Consider the following 13,396-nt stretch of genomic DNA (forward strand, 5'->3'; position numbering starts at 1 on the left):
TCTCTAAATTGATAATGACTGGCTCCTATCCAGAAGTGTAGAAATCTCTCAGATGTTTTTGTTACCTTGATGTAGAGATAGGCAACCTGAAGATATATTGAGCACATCCAGGCATTTGCTTTCAGGCAGGACAAAATAGATTGTATGATGACCACTCTAAATAGTGTATTTTGACATGAAGGTTTAAGCTATTTAAGTCTAGAATGGGCTAGAGGTTCTAGTTCTTCTTGGGTACTAAAAGGAATCTTGAATAAACTACTGGCTCTGTCTGGTCTGATGGGACATCTTGGATGGCCCTTTTTTTCTAAAAGAAAGAGAGAATTTCTGTTCTGGCTTCTTTTTGTTGGTGTAGAACATACAGAAGTGGATGGGTTTGAGGCACACTGAGTGGGATGAGGGTGTAATATAGCCATTGGATATTGTCTCCCTCACCCAAGAGTACTGCGTGGCGGTCATCCATGCTCATGAGTGGAGAGATAAATGGATCCAACTGCCTTCAGAGGTGGAGAGTTGGAGAAGCCTTCAGGAAAGCAGATACTATTTGCCCAAAAAGGGCCCCAAGAATACCTGATTTTGTCTGAGTCAGCATCAATTATATGGGTGGCCTCTGCCATGACCACCCCTACCTGAGGTGGAGTTAAAGGGCTGATGCTGGATTTTTCTAAGGATTTGAGCTACTTCTGCTTCCTTTTGTAGAATCGTTGATGAGTCACAGATTTGATGCCTATGGCAGTCAGAATCTTGCCTCATTGGTCACACCTCAATAACTTTTCTTTCACTGAAGAATAAAATAAGGAAGAACCTCATTAAGGGGCATTCCAGAAGGAAGCCTTAAAGTTATCTGAAAAAATCACAAAAGCAGAGCCAGGAATGAAGTTTTGTCTTGATTCCTGAGTCCGCATATGGGATGCATCAATAGCATCATTTGTTTACTTATTTTATTTGCTTTTGTTTACTGGGAAAGTATGACTGTACAGTCCCCATTTTCAGCTAGGGCCTAGGGAGAATTGCTCCAGAAACAATAGATGTGCAACATAACAATGTTTAAACAAGGAAAAAATAACAATGGAGACCCAGGGAGAAAAGCTCCCAAGTGAAGTTACAATAGCAGTAGCTATTCTGGGATAATTAGATAGATATGGTTTAGCCCTATACGGAGCACCCAGTTTTATATGGACGTTTTGATTGTTAATGCAATATGTTTGTCAAATTTTAGGCTGCTGTCTAGGGTAACACCGAGGAATTTTGTTCTTTCTATGGGTTTAATTGTTGATTGAAGGCAAAGATAGAAAGATGTGCTGGTTTGTTTTTAGTTGCTTTTGGTTTTGTTAGGGTTTAAAACGAGTTGGTGGTCTGATAGGTATTTTTCAATCTTATAAAGGGCAGTCTGAGTCTTTTTTTGTAGTTCATTTAAGGTGGGAGCAGAGCAGATAAGGGAAGCATCATCTGCATATTGAATGATGGAGGCAGGTTTAGCTGCGGAATAAAAATCATTAGCAAACATAATAAAGAGAAGTGGGCTCAGGACAGAGCCTTGTGGGATGCCAACATTGATGGGTAGAAGGAGTGAAAGTTTATTATCCCATAAAGTGGCTTGTTTACAGTTGGAGAGATAACTGTAAAACCAGCATAAGGTTTCAGAATTGAAGTTGAGAGAGGCAAGTTTCTTGGGAGTATTTGATGAGATACAGTGTCAAAGGCTTTTAACATATCAAGGAAGGTGGCAGAGACAAGGTGGATTTTGTTTTTGATGTGGTTTACAGTATTGGTGAAACTTATAAGAGCAGTGTTAGTACTATGTTTGGGATGAAAAACCATGCTGAATATTAGATAGTAGGTTATTCTTTAGGAGGTAGTCTAATATCTGTTTATGTAGACATTTTTCTAAGATTTTGGCAAGTTGCAAAAGTATAGTTATAGGTCTATAGTTAGAAAAGTCAGTACAGGGACCTCCTTTGTGAAGGGGTATAACATGGGATATTTTCCAAAGAAGAGGAACATACTATTCAGAGATAGAATGGTTAATTAGAATAGATAAAGGGTTAGAGATGGATGTATTATTTATTATTTTATTTTTTTTACATTTGTTAACCGGGAAAGTCCGACTGGACACAAGTCCTTTTTCAGTGGTGGCCCGGGGAGAAAAGCTCCACTTAAAAGTAAGCTAATACAACACAGGTACACTTAAAATATAACAAACACAGTAGAACACAGTTAAATATACAATGTGAGACACATGGCGTAATTAAACATAGTACTAGATATCATTTGTGTTTATATGTATAATTAGTAAGACTGAATCCAATATAGTATCAGCATTAGTAACAAGTACGTTAGTCAGGAGCCATACATGGACATATCCAGTGTTTGGATAGGCAAGTTTTTAGTAAAGGTTTAAATTGAGGTGAGGTTGTAGTGGATATTATACTAGGAAGTAATGTATTCCATATTTTAACTGTACAGTTGAAGAGCTATTCCACAGCCTGATTATTGGCAGTGGAGACTTTTATCAGGGATTTATTATTGGATTGTAAAGTTCTGCTACTGGGGTATGGTTGTAGTAGATTTTGCAGGGCAGGTGTCTTTTCTTTCTGATGGAGTAATTTGTGGGCCATGGTTAGTTGGGTGTAAAGTAGGAGTTGAGGAAACTCAAACCAGTTGAGCTGCCTGAAGGCTCTACAGTGATGAGACCTGAAGTTTAAGTTTGTTGCAAATCAAACGATTTTATTATAACATGTTTCAAGTTTTGCAAGGTCAGATTTTCTAAGGTTGGTGAGAACAGGTGATGCATACAGTAAGGTTGAGATCAAGTGTGTCTGAGCTATTGTGGCTTTTGTGTTGCTTGTGAGGTAAGTTTATTCCTACACAGAGTACTTATTTTTTGTGGACTTTTTTATGGTTTGATATACGTGGAAATCAAATCTCATGTTATTGTCTATTTCAACTCCTAACAGCTTAGTGTGGACAGTGGGAGAAATTCTGGTTTTATTGACAGATTTGATAGTGAATGAAGAAAGGGCTGTTATAGTTTGGTTGGGCGAAACAGCATAAGTTTCATTTTGTTGGGGTTTAGGATGAGGTGGGAGTTTGTTAGCCAGGTTTTGATTGCAAAAAGGAGTTTTGGATGAGCACTTGTAATTCTTGGATAGTAGGGGCAGCACAAATTACTGTGGAGTCATTGGCATACTAAATTAGGGATGCTTGTGGGACTGAGGTGTGAAGGTTATTGGTGAATAATGAAAAAAGGAGGGGACCTAGTATGGAGCCCTGGGGGACACCGATGGTGGTAGGTAGAAGGGGGTGATAGATCTTCTTGCCATTGTACTGCTTGCTGGCGTCCAGTCAAATAGTCTTGGAACCAGTCAAGTGCAGATTGAGAAAAGTTTAGTGAAGAAAGAGTGGTTAGGAGTTTGCTGTGGGTGACCATATCGAAGACTTTTGATAGGTCTAAGAAAATATAGGATACATATTTGTGATTGTTTCTGTGTTGGTTTATTGTGCTGGTAAAAGATAACAGGGCAGTGGTTGTACTATGGTGTGGATGGAAACCATGTTGTGACTGAGTTAATAGGTTGTTTGCAGGTAGTGCATAAGTTGTGTATGGACAATTATCTCTAATATTTTGGACAGTGGGGATAAAATAGCAATAGGTTGGTAGTTGGCTACATCAGCACAATCACCTCCTTTGTGAAGTGGAATTATGTGGGAAGTCTTAAATAAGGTTGGGATTTGGTGTTCAACCATGGATCTGTTTGTAAGTATTGAAACTGGGTATGCTATTGCTTCAGCTGCTATTTTTAGATATTGGGGTGGTAAGTTGTCGGCAGTTAGAGTAGTGGGCTTCAGTTTACAAAGCATTTTTACTGTTTTATTTGATACTGGCTAAATGGAAAAGGTGGTTTCAGCTTTACTGGGACTTGGGCTGTTTAGGATTGGGGAGGGTGGTTGCTTTCTAGATAGGGCTGCTATGGATTTGGCAAAGTATTTATTGAATTGGTTAGCTATGTTATCTGTATTATTTGAGGTAGTGGGTTGTGGAGTAGTTGTTTTACCTGCTTGGAGTACGTTTTTATTGCTGACCAGAATTTTTGAGGGTTCTTTTGGTATTTAGTTTGGATATCGGTACAGTACTTTATTTTATCTTGCCTGATTTGTTTCTTAGCTTTGTTTTTGAGCACTTGGTATTTTTGGTTGGTGGTACTGGATTTAGTTTTGTGCCATTGATTCCATGCTTTATCTCTTGCAACTAATAGAGACTTTGTTTCTCTTTTTAGCCATGGGGCATAATTAGATTTTACACGTATGTTTCTGGTAGGAGTGTGAGTGTTGAGAATGGAGAGGAAGGTTTTGTTGAAATGATGGATAGCATTTTCCAGGGGAAGATGTTTCAGTGGGAGACAGTTGCTGGAGTGGACTAGGGAGCTGATAAAGTTTTGGTGTTAAATTGTTTTGTGCCTATTATTTGTTTGTAAGTTGTTCCTTTGAGTTGTTTCTTTGTCTGATTATGTAGGTTGGGAGATGATCACTTAGGCAGTCTGGGAGACAGCCAGAGTGGACAACATGTAGTGGTTGGTTTTTTAATATCCAGTCTAGTAAGGATTGTTTATTGGACATTTTACTGATCCTAGTAGGGGGTTTGTATGAGCTGGGTAAAGCTATACAGATTAACGTAGTTACTGTGATTTTGAGAACTACAAGCTATCCAGTCTATATTAAAGTCTCCTAGGATAATCATTTCTTGAGGATGGGATTTATCAGACCAGCTTAGTATGTTTTCCAACATAAGGGTATTGTTACCAGGAGGGATGTAGGTTCCAATTAGGTTAATATGTTTATTTGAGTTCAGGGTAAGTCTGGCAAGTAATACTTTAGCTTTGTCAAAAGATGGGATGTTTGTTTGGAGGCTTCTGGTATTAGATGATTTTGATATAGAAAGGCAACACCGCTGCCCTTTTCCCCTGAGTTGTTGAGTTGTAGGATATTGTACCCTGGAGGGAGAATCTCGTTATTGGAAGTGACAGGTTTAAGCCAAGTTTCAGTGAGTAGGACTGTGTCTGGGAAGTATAGTGCTAGACTGGCATGCAGGTCCTGGAATTTGTTACTGATACTTCTAATATTAAGGTTTAGAATTAGAAGGTCAGATTTGCCCCTAGCTGGGATTGCCAAGTATTGCTTCTGTTTGAAATATGCTGTAGTAAAATAGTGAGGATTTCTATGTGGTACAGAGTTGGGATGAGTGTCGCTACTGAGAGCTAAGTTGGAGACAATAGAAACCAGAGTTTTTAAGAATTTACGTAGGTGCCTATCATATTTTAGAGAAGGAGTGGATGTGGTGGTATGAGGAAGTGGTGAATAGTGAGTAAAATGATGGAGACATATGTTGACGATGGATGGTGATCTAGTGATGTTAGCAGATGTTTGAGTCAAATTACTGTGCATGGAGGTAACATGGCATGAGACTGGTAGCTGGAGTTGTGTGCTGCTACAATTAATAAAGTAAGAATACCTAGGTGTGTCAATATTCTTTTGATGGTTGAGAATGTAGAATTGGAGAGTCTCGTTGTAGGGACTGCCCATGCTGCAAGGTGGAAATACTGAGAGTTAGCCTCTATGGCTTCATGGCCCCATTTCATACCTGCTGCTAGGATCCAAGTCGGTAGCAGCAAGTTTCAGAAATTCACCTGGTATCTGATCTGCAGCATGAGTACTAGGTTTTATTGTAGTAAGGAGATTTTGTATATAAGTAGTTTGGATTGGTCTACGAGAGAAAGGAGGAGTACTGAGGTCAGTGGGGAGGGTGGCATGGAAAGTATGGAATTGGTAGTATTGCTTAATAATGATGTAACAGAGGTGATAAAGTGGATATTGAATTGAGTAGCTATACAGTCTGTAGAGCAATTAGTTGTTGGGGCTGGAGTGGTCAGTTTTCCAGGGTTAAGGAGGATGTTGATCGATTGCCAGAATCTTTGGGGTTATTTTAATATTTTAGTTGGCGTGTTTGGAAGTTTTCTTGTCATGTTTAATTTGCTTTTTGGCCTGATTTCTGAGCTGCTGATAGGAGGCATAATCAATATTGCTTTTGTGATAAAGTGTCCAGGCTTTGTTCCATTCTTTAAGTAGAAGAATAGTTTCTTTATATAAGTAGGGAAGTTGTTTGGACTTAGTACAAATTTTCCTGACTGGAGCAAGGTTGTTAAGTATCTGCAGGAAAGTATTATCGAAGTACTGTACTGCAAGATCCAATTGTATGGTTTTTAGAGGCGACCAGTTATATTCATGTAAGAGGGTGTTGAATAAAGAGAGGGAGAACAGTGTTTTATTGTGTACATATCCATATGTAACATTATTGATACCCTGTGTACGTTTTCTGATAAGATAGGTTGGGTAGTGGTCACTCAGATAATCTGGGAGGCAACCTGTGTCATAACTATTTTTGGATTTGTTTGTTAAGATTCAGTCAAGTAAAGAATACTTGTTGGTAACCTTGTCAATGTGTGTGGGTTGAGAACTATTTTGAGTGAAGGCATATAGGTTGATAAAGTTGCTAGGGGACTCAGAGGAACAGGTAAGCCAGTCAAGATTAAAATCACTGAGTATTATAATTTTTTGAGAAAAATTGGAGGACGCCCATTCTAGGATGTTTTCAATATGTGAGAGATTGTTGCAGGAGGGAGATAGATGGCTATTATGATAATGGATTTTTGGGTGTCGATATATATGCATGTTGATAAGATTTCAACTGTAGGGAGTTGTGGTGGAGAGGTGGTGAGTTGAACTAAATTGAGATGGTCCTTAAACATTATAGCAATACCACCACCACAACAGTGAAATTCATTAAAATTGAATAAACAAGAAATGTCACACAAATATATAAAGTGTAGTAAGTTTTTAGAAGTGACATTGGTGCATGTTACAGAATAGCACTGAAGCAGGAAATTATCAGTGTTAAATGTAATAACATTGCTAAGCAGTAGTTCCATATGATATGCACCTGTTATCATGCTCATTTGTAAGCTAATGAACAGAAGTGCCTGTTTCTAATGGGAGGAATGCAATAAACTCTCTTCACTAAGATATAAATAGTCATCTCAACTTAACTATTAAAAAAGTACATGCCAAACTGGGGTCACTCTACCGTATCAAACCATTTCTTACCAACAACACAAGATCAGCCATTGCTCGCTCCCAACTTCTATCCACCCTACTCTATGCATCTCCCATTTTGACTAATCTCAACAAAACTGAACTAAGCAAAAGGAAGCCTGCTATAACAGAATTGCCTGCTTTGCTGCGAATTGCTCATATAGAACTCATCACTGTACTGCTTTGAAACAGCTCCACTGGCTTGAACTGCCCAACCTCCTAACCTACAATCAGCTCTGCCTCTGTCATTCTATTACCTCTCCAATAAGTGTCCTGCCCTCAAAGACCTAGTACAACATCACTCAGCCAAAAGGCCTCTTAGATCATCAAGCAAACTACTACTAGAAGTCACCAACAGCTACAATAGCTTTGGAGATGCAATATATAATAGTTCAGTGGCTAAAAAACTGAACTCTGTCCCTACTAGCATTCAAAACACATCATCCAAAGCCTCCTTTAATTACCTCATCAGGCAACATCTCAAGCAAAGTTGTCAGTGCCATGATTGCTCCCCAGGCTAGTGAAAACGGATAACATACACATACTAAATCTAGAACACTTGATAATAGTTTTCAGTCTTACAAACACTGGCTAATCAACAATGTATGTACAGTACCTGTGTACTATGTATGTATTCTACCTATGTTCCAAATTTCAGCTGTACACCACAAATCTATTAATTACCTTTATTTTTAAAATTAATATTTTTTTTGTTTGTTCTCTCCACTGTAACTGTTTATGTGCCGCATACAACTGTAAAAACATGTCTCTTGTAATTTGTGTGTATGCTGATCATGTCTAAATAACTAAATGTGTCTGTAGTTTTTCTTTGTGGAGCTTTTCTCTCTGGGCCTCTGCTGAAAAAGGGCCTTTTCGGCTCAGTCAGACACCCCCCGTTAACAAATGTAAAATAAAAATAAAAAAATAAAATAAAGAGCCAGTTGGGAAGAAATGGTTTAGTAGGTAAGAGGAGGAAGTCATGAGTATTTGGATATTTTTAAGCAGAAGATTCTGGACATTTGCATATTCAAGTGTGATTTAGATGTAGTTTGAGGTTGGTCTTAAAAGTGAGGAGACTGTTTATTTGTCTAATGGTGAAAGTGATGCTGTTCCAGAGTTTAGCTATGCTTACTGAGTGTAAGCAGTCCCAGTGTGAGTTGCTGGATTTTTTGGGATTCTGTTAGGTTTTGGTTCTTTGATTAAAGATTCATTTTGGGTTTGTGCTGTTTTACTCTATTGATGATGGCTGTGGAGGTTGAGGGCTGGTGTAGTGTTTTATGTGCCATTATGAGCTGTGTGTGATAGTTGGTGTGGTAGTTCTAACCATTTCAGGGTCTGCAAGGGAATACAATGATGAGTTTGTTTTGGGAGGTTGGGTGCAAATTTACTTATTTTACTATAACACTGTTCAAGATTGATCATCAGTGCAGTCTGAGTAAGAATACAAAATTGAAATGTATACAGCAGACTAGGAATAAAGAAGGATGTTGAAGTTACCTTTCTGCTGTGGTCAGTGAGAAATGGCCTGGCTTTTTTAAGTAGTGTTAATTTGAAGAGTTTTTTTTGGACAACAGTGCTAATGTGCTGTTCTCAAATTTCATTTTGTTATCTATGATGATGCTGGGAAACTTGGCATGGGTGACTTGTTCTATTTTTGGTGTTGTTAGATGAGACTCTGTTTAGTGCAGTGATAGTTAGTGAGATGTTATTGGAGGTAAATGGGATTAATTTATTTTTTGAGAATTGTTGAGTAGTTTGTATTGTCCCAGACAGGTCTCAGTACAAAAGAAAGAGTAGTGGGTGATTGTTTGGAGTTGGGATAGTGTTATGACTGAGCAGATAGGAGCTGAGTCATCAACATATTGTGTGAGTGTTGCACGTTTGGCTGCCTTGTGCGTGTCATTTATGAATATATTAAGGAGAAAGGGTCCTAGTATGGACCCTGTGGTTCTCCTGTTTGTACTGGCTGGTTAGTAGAAGAAGAATCTTGGCATTTGACAGGGTGACTATGGCTGTTGTAGTAACTAGGAAAACATTCAGTGGCAGTGCTGCTTAGTTCTAGTTGTGGGAGCTTGTTGAGAAAAATAGAGTGAGATACGGTATCCAACACCTTTCAGAGGTCCAGAAGTAGGGTGGAGACAGTTAGGTATACTTCGGTTTTCGTAGACTATGTCTATCAATGGTAGTAAGGCAGCTTCAGTGTTGTAATGGGACCAGAAGCCATATTGTGAGGGAGAAAGTAAGTGTCCCTGTAGCAGAATGTTTAGGGTTTGATGATGGATTCATCTTTCTAGTACTTTAGAGAGTGGAGCAAGTATTGCAATTGGTCGATAATTTGAAAGTTCAGTGGCACTAACTCCTTGATACCATTGTTGCCTCACAGTAAGAAAACTCTCTGGTTCAATTCTCAGCTGGGATGCCATCCGTGCAGAGTCTGCATGCTCTCCCTTTGTTCCCGTGGATTTCCTACCACATTCTACAGACACGCTTTAGCTGGACTGGACACTCTAAATTGGCCATAGGTATGAATGTGTGTGTGAGTATGTGGTATGGAAGAACAGCCACATCAGAGCTAGCTACCTGGGGGTCTGAGCCTTGGCTCTAAATGATTGCGACTGTTGAACAGACACCCTGACCCCGTGTGCAAAAATGGAAAAAGGGGTGATGGATGGATGAATAATGCAAGAGGTTTTCCATATTTTTGGAGCAAAATATTCTTGCAAAGATCTATTGATTAATATAGAGTTCCAGTAGCTTATTCCATCTGCTCCTAATACAAGATATTCTGCAGAATATTGTCTATTACTAATGTAATAGGTTTTCGTTTCTTTATATATTTCTTTATTGTAGTAATTGGGACTGGTTCAAATGAGTAATTATTTGCCCAATTAGTACTATAGTTTGTGGTGAGAGGAGGTGTGTCAACAGTCTAACAGATGTAAGAGTAACAATAGAGAGTTCATTCAACTAGCAAGCTATGGTGACATTGGTTTCAGTGGGTGGTGGGTTAGGAGTGGGCTTGGTACTTGGCTTATAAGATTGTTTACAGTCGACCAGAACAGTTTGGGATTAGTAGAGTATGTTGTCTGTTCTGTTGTGTAATAGTTCTTCTTGACTTAAAAGAGCATGTTTTATGGTAAGATTTCTTAGGTATCAGTAATTTTGGTAACTGTTCTGTTTTTTTTGTCTTTGTGTCATTTATTCCAGGCATTATTCCTAGTTTTCATTATTTATCTATTTATTTTTGCTTTGTTTTTTGTGTTAGCTGGGGTGCAGTTACAATTTAGAATGACTTATATTGCAGAGGTGACTGTTGATTTAAAACATGAAGAAAAGTGGTATTACGGTATGAGATAGCATCATCTAGTGGAAGTGTTTTTAGTGAGGTCCAGTTGCAATGTTTCAGGTCTCAATGAAAAATGTGTTTGTTGAAGTTGATAAGGTTTCTTACAGACTTTAGGTGAGCCAGATATGTCTGCAAAGGTTGGTAATGTTCTGCATTGCCCCCCACTCTGGTCTTTAAATGCTTTCTAGACTCTGGTATGGGTGACTTTCTCAAAGAACGTAAAGCTTATTCTGCTAAGTATCTTTTGAAGTGATTCATATATGTGGCATAATTCAACACCCTCTGGGCAAAAATGCCTAAGATGTATGCCTGTTCCCTATTCTGCCTATCACTCTGGAATCCTTTTTGGGTGGATGGACAGCACTGTCAGACAGCTCCCTCTTGGTAGCTGCTGCTGTGATCAAAGAATCCACCACAGGTCCCTTGGACCAGTGCTACCTATCCTTAGGAGGGACAACTCAGGAGATAGGAGGTGCAAAACAATAAACCTTAAATAACACCTCCTCATCCTGTGATAGTGGGTCAGAGGGCCATCTCGCCAAACATGGCACCTTCAGAAGGAGAGTAGAGAAACCATCTGGATCATCCAAGTCTGTGTCTGTAGGACTCCTGTTGCACATCTTCTTCTTAGGAACATGGGGGGGGGGGTAATCTTACTTTTAGGTGGACTCATAATGTACCTGTGCAGGTAGTTAGTTTGAGGCTGTCTGCTCAGCTCTGATTTTGGGAGGCTTGATGAACAAGCTGAGGAGCAGACTGCAGAGTGCCTAGGGGTGGAGTCAGCCTGATGGAGGCTGTCTAGATGCTGTTGAAGGAGCAGCGATCATTGCATGAACTTGAACGCAGACCCCAGGCCCACCAATATCAGAGACGTCTGACCCAGTGTTGCATCCATCCCCACTGAAGTGGACATAAAAGGCACCAAAGAAGGAATCACTAATATCAAAGACTAGAAGAGCTTTAAGGAGGAGATTGGTACCAATGCACTGAATGCTGAAGTTTCTGACAATGAAAACAGTGCCAAAGACCTAGCATTAAACATTTGGTCCTGGGGTTTAGTTGATGTTGAATGCCTTGGTGAATGAACTGAATCAGAGAGATTTGAAGCTGAAGTATGGGTATCAGTCAACCCTGAGCACACAGACTCTGTGTGGTGTCTTGGCTGCAAAGCTGCCAGTACTGAAAAATGGACTGGGAAAGGAGCAAGTAAGGCAGATGAGGGGCCAACTTCACCTACCCTAGAAACAAAGGGGGGTGGGAATGACACCTATTTCAATCTATATCTTTAAAAAAATCTGTCATTATGCTATCCCTATCCACATCACTGGAACTTCTGAAGGACCTGACAGACTTAAGAGATGGAAGGAAGCCTGGAAAAAAAATCAAAGTAATTTTCTCTCAGAGGATGCCTACAAGAAGAAGGCCTCAGGAGACTTGTTCTCTATTATTACTAATATTGGTTCCAATGGAAAAGTAGTCTGCGGAACAGTTTGTTATGCTACAGAAGTGGGGGGGGGTCCAATCTGGATACTTTTGACACTGAGGAAGGACCAATACTATCAGTCTTTCTCTTTTTAATCACTACACTTTTCCTTTGGTTTACCCTTATCCTATTTTCAGTTTGTCAGAGAAAAGGTCAGGCAGGAGAAGACCCTTTAAAATTAGCTTATTGAGTTGATCAGCCAAAAATCTAGGCCCAAAGGCCTTACAAGCAGAGAAGTCTACAGGTAGGTGATCTGGTCCAAAATCACACCATGCAAAGGTTGTGGGTGTCCTGGGGTGAGCCACACTTGCAGAAGCTCTTCTCAGGCTTATCCTTATCCATTGCAAATAACTGTCAACAATGAATCAACACATTTAGAAAACAGAGGGAAATTTACATCAAAAACACAGAAAAATTAGCACAAATGTAATGCCAACATCTATTACAAGTAATATGAAAAAACACTAACAAACTAGTGTAATATATATATATATATATATATATAGAGAGAGAGAGAGAGAGAGACAGACACACACGCACACACACACACAGTCTTATAACTACTTAAGGACTAAGCTAGATTTCCTATTTGCTTTTTTTTTTTTTTTTTACACAAAAAGGAAGTCATTGGGCTAATACTCAACAGTGCAAGGAAGAGCAGGCAACATGAGAAATAAATATCACAAAGTCTCAGAAAAAAAACTTCAATAATTCTGCCTAGAATCCTAAAGGAGCAAGAAGAGCATCCTGGCTGGGAAGAGGCTGACAAAAATTATAGAAAAAAACAGTTATAAAAAAAGGAGCAGAAAACTGTAACCAATCATCCATCCATACAGTAAAGGCAGCAAATGAAGTCTGGGGAAGATCAGTACCCAAAGGGGTTATGGGAGGGCAAGAACTTAGAGGAGCTTGAGGGCTAAAGCACTAGATTGTTGGATTAGATCCAACAAGTTATTTGATACCATCAGTCAGACTGGACAGACAGGATGAATAGGATCAATGTAACATATGCACATACTACAGGTATGTTAATGGCCCCCAAGAACATGTTCACTCAGTGGCAGAAAATATCATCCCTGCACTTTGCTGAATGGTTAAAATCCATGAACATAAGTATTTCAAGATACCAAAATTATGTTTGAGAGGAAGCTAATAGATGTAAGACCAGTCTGGACCAGAACTCATAAAATAACACCTTGGCTGAGTTTCAGAAGAATCCTTTCATGAGAATAAACTGCTGCAGCAAAAAGTTCAGTTTTTGCAATTACAAAAAACTGCAATTTAGAGACATATTAACAAGAGGAAAGACCTTGTTATTGGTTAATGCGCGTGAACTGCATGTGTTGCCACTAGTGCTAATCAGCACTTTCCTGTGATAATCACCACTAGCAGCCCATGCATTGTGTTGGCACATGCACTTCATG

The sequence above is a fragment of the Protopterus annectens genome, chromosome 8.part0, assembly GCF_019279795.1.
Source record: "Protopterus annectens isolate FY-2018-M chromosome 8.part0, PAN1.0, whole genome shotgun sequence".
Classification (NCBI taxonomy): domain Eukaryota; kingdom Metazoa; phylum Chordata; order Ceratodontiformes; family Protopteridae; genus Protopterus; species Protopterus annectens.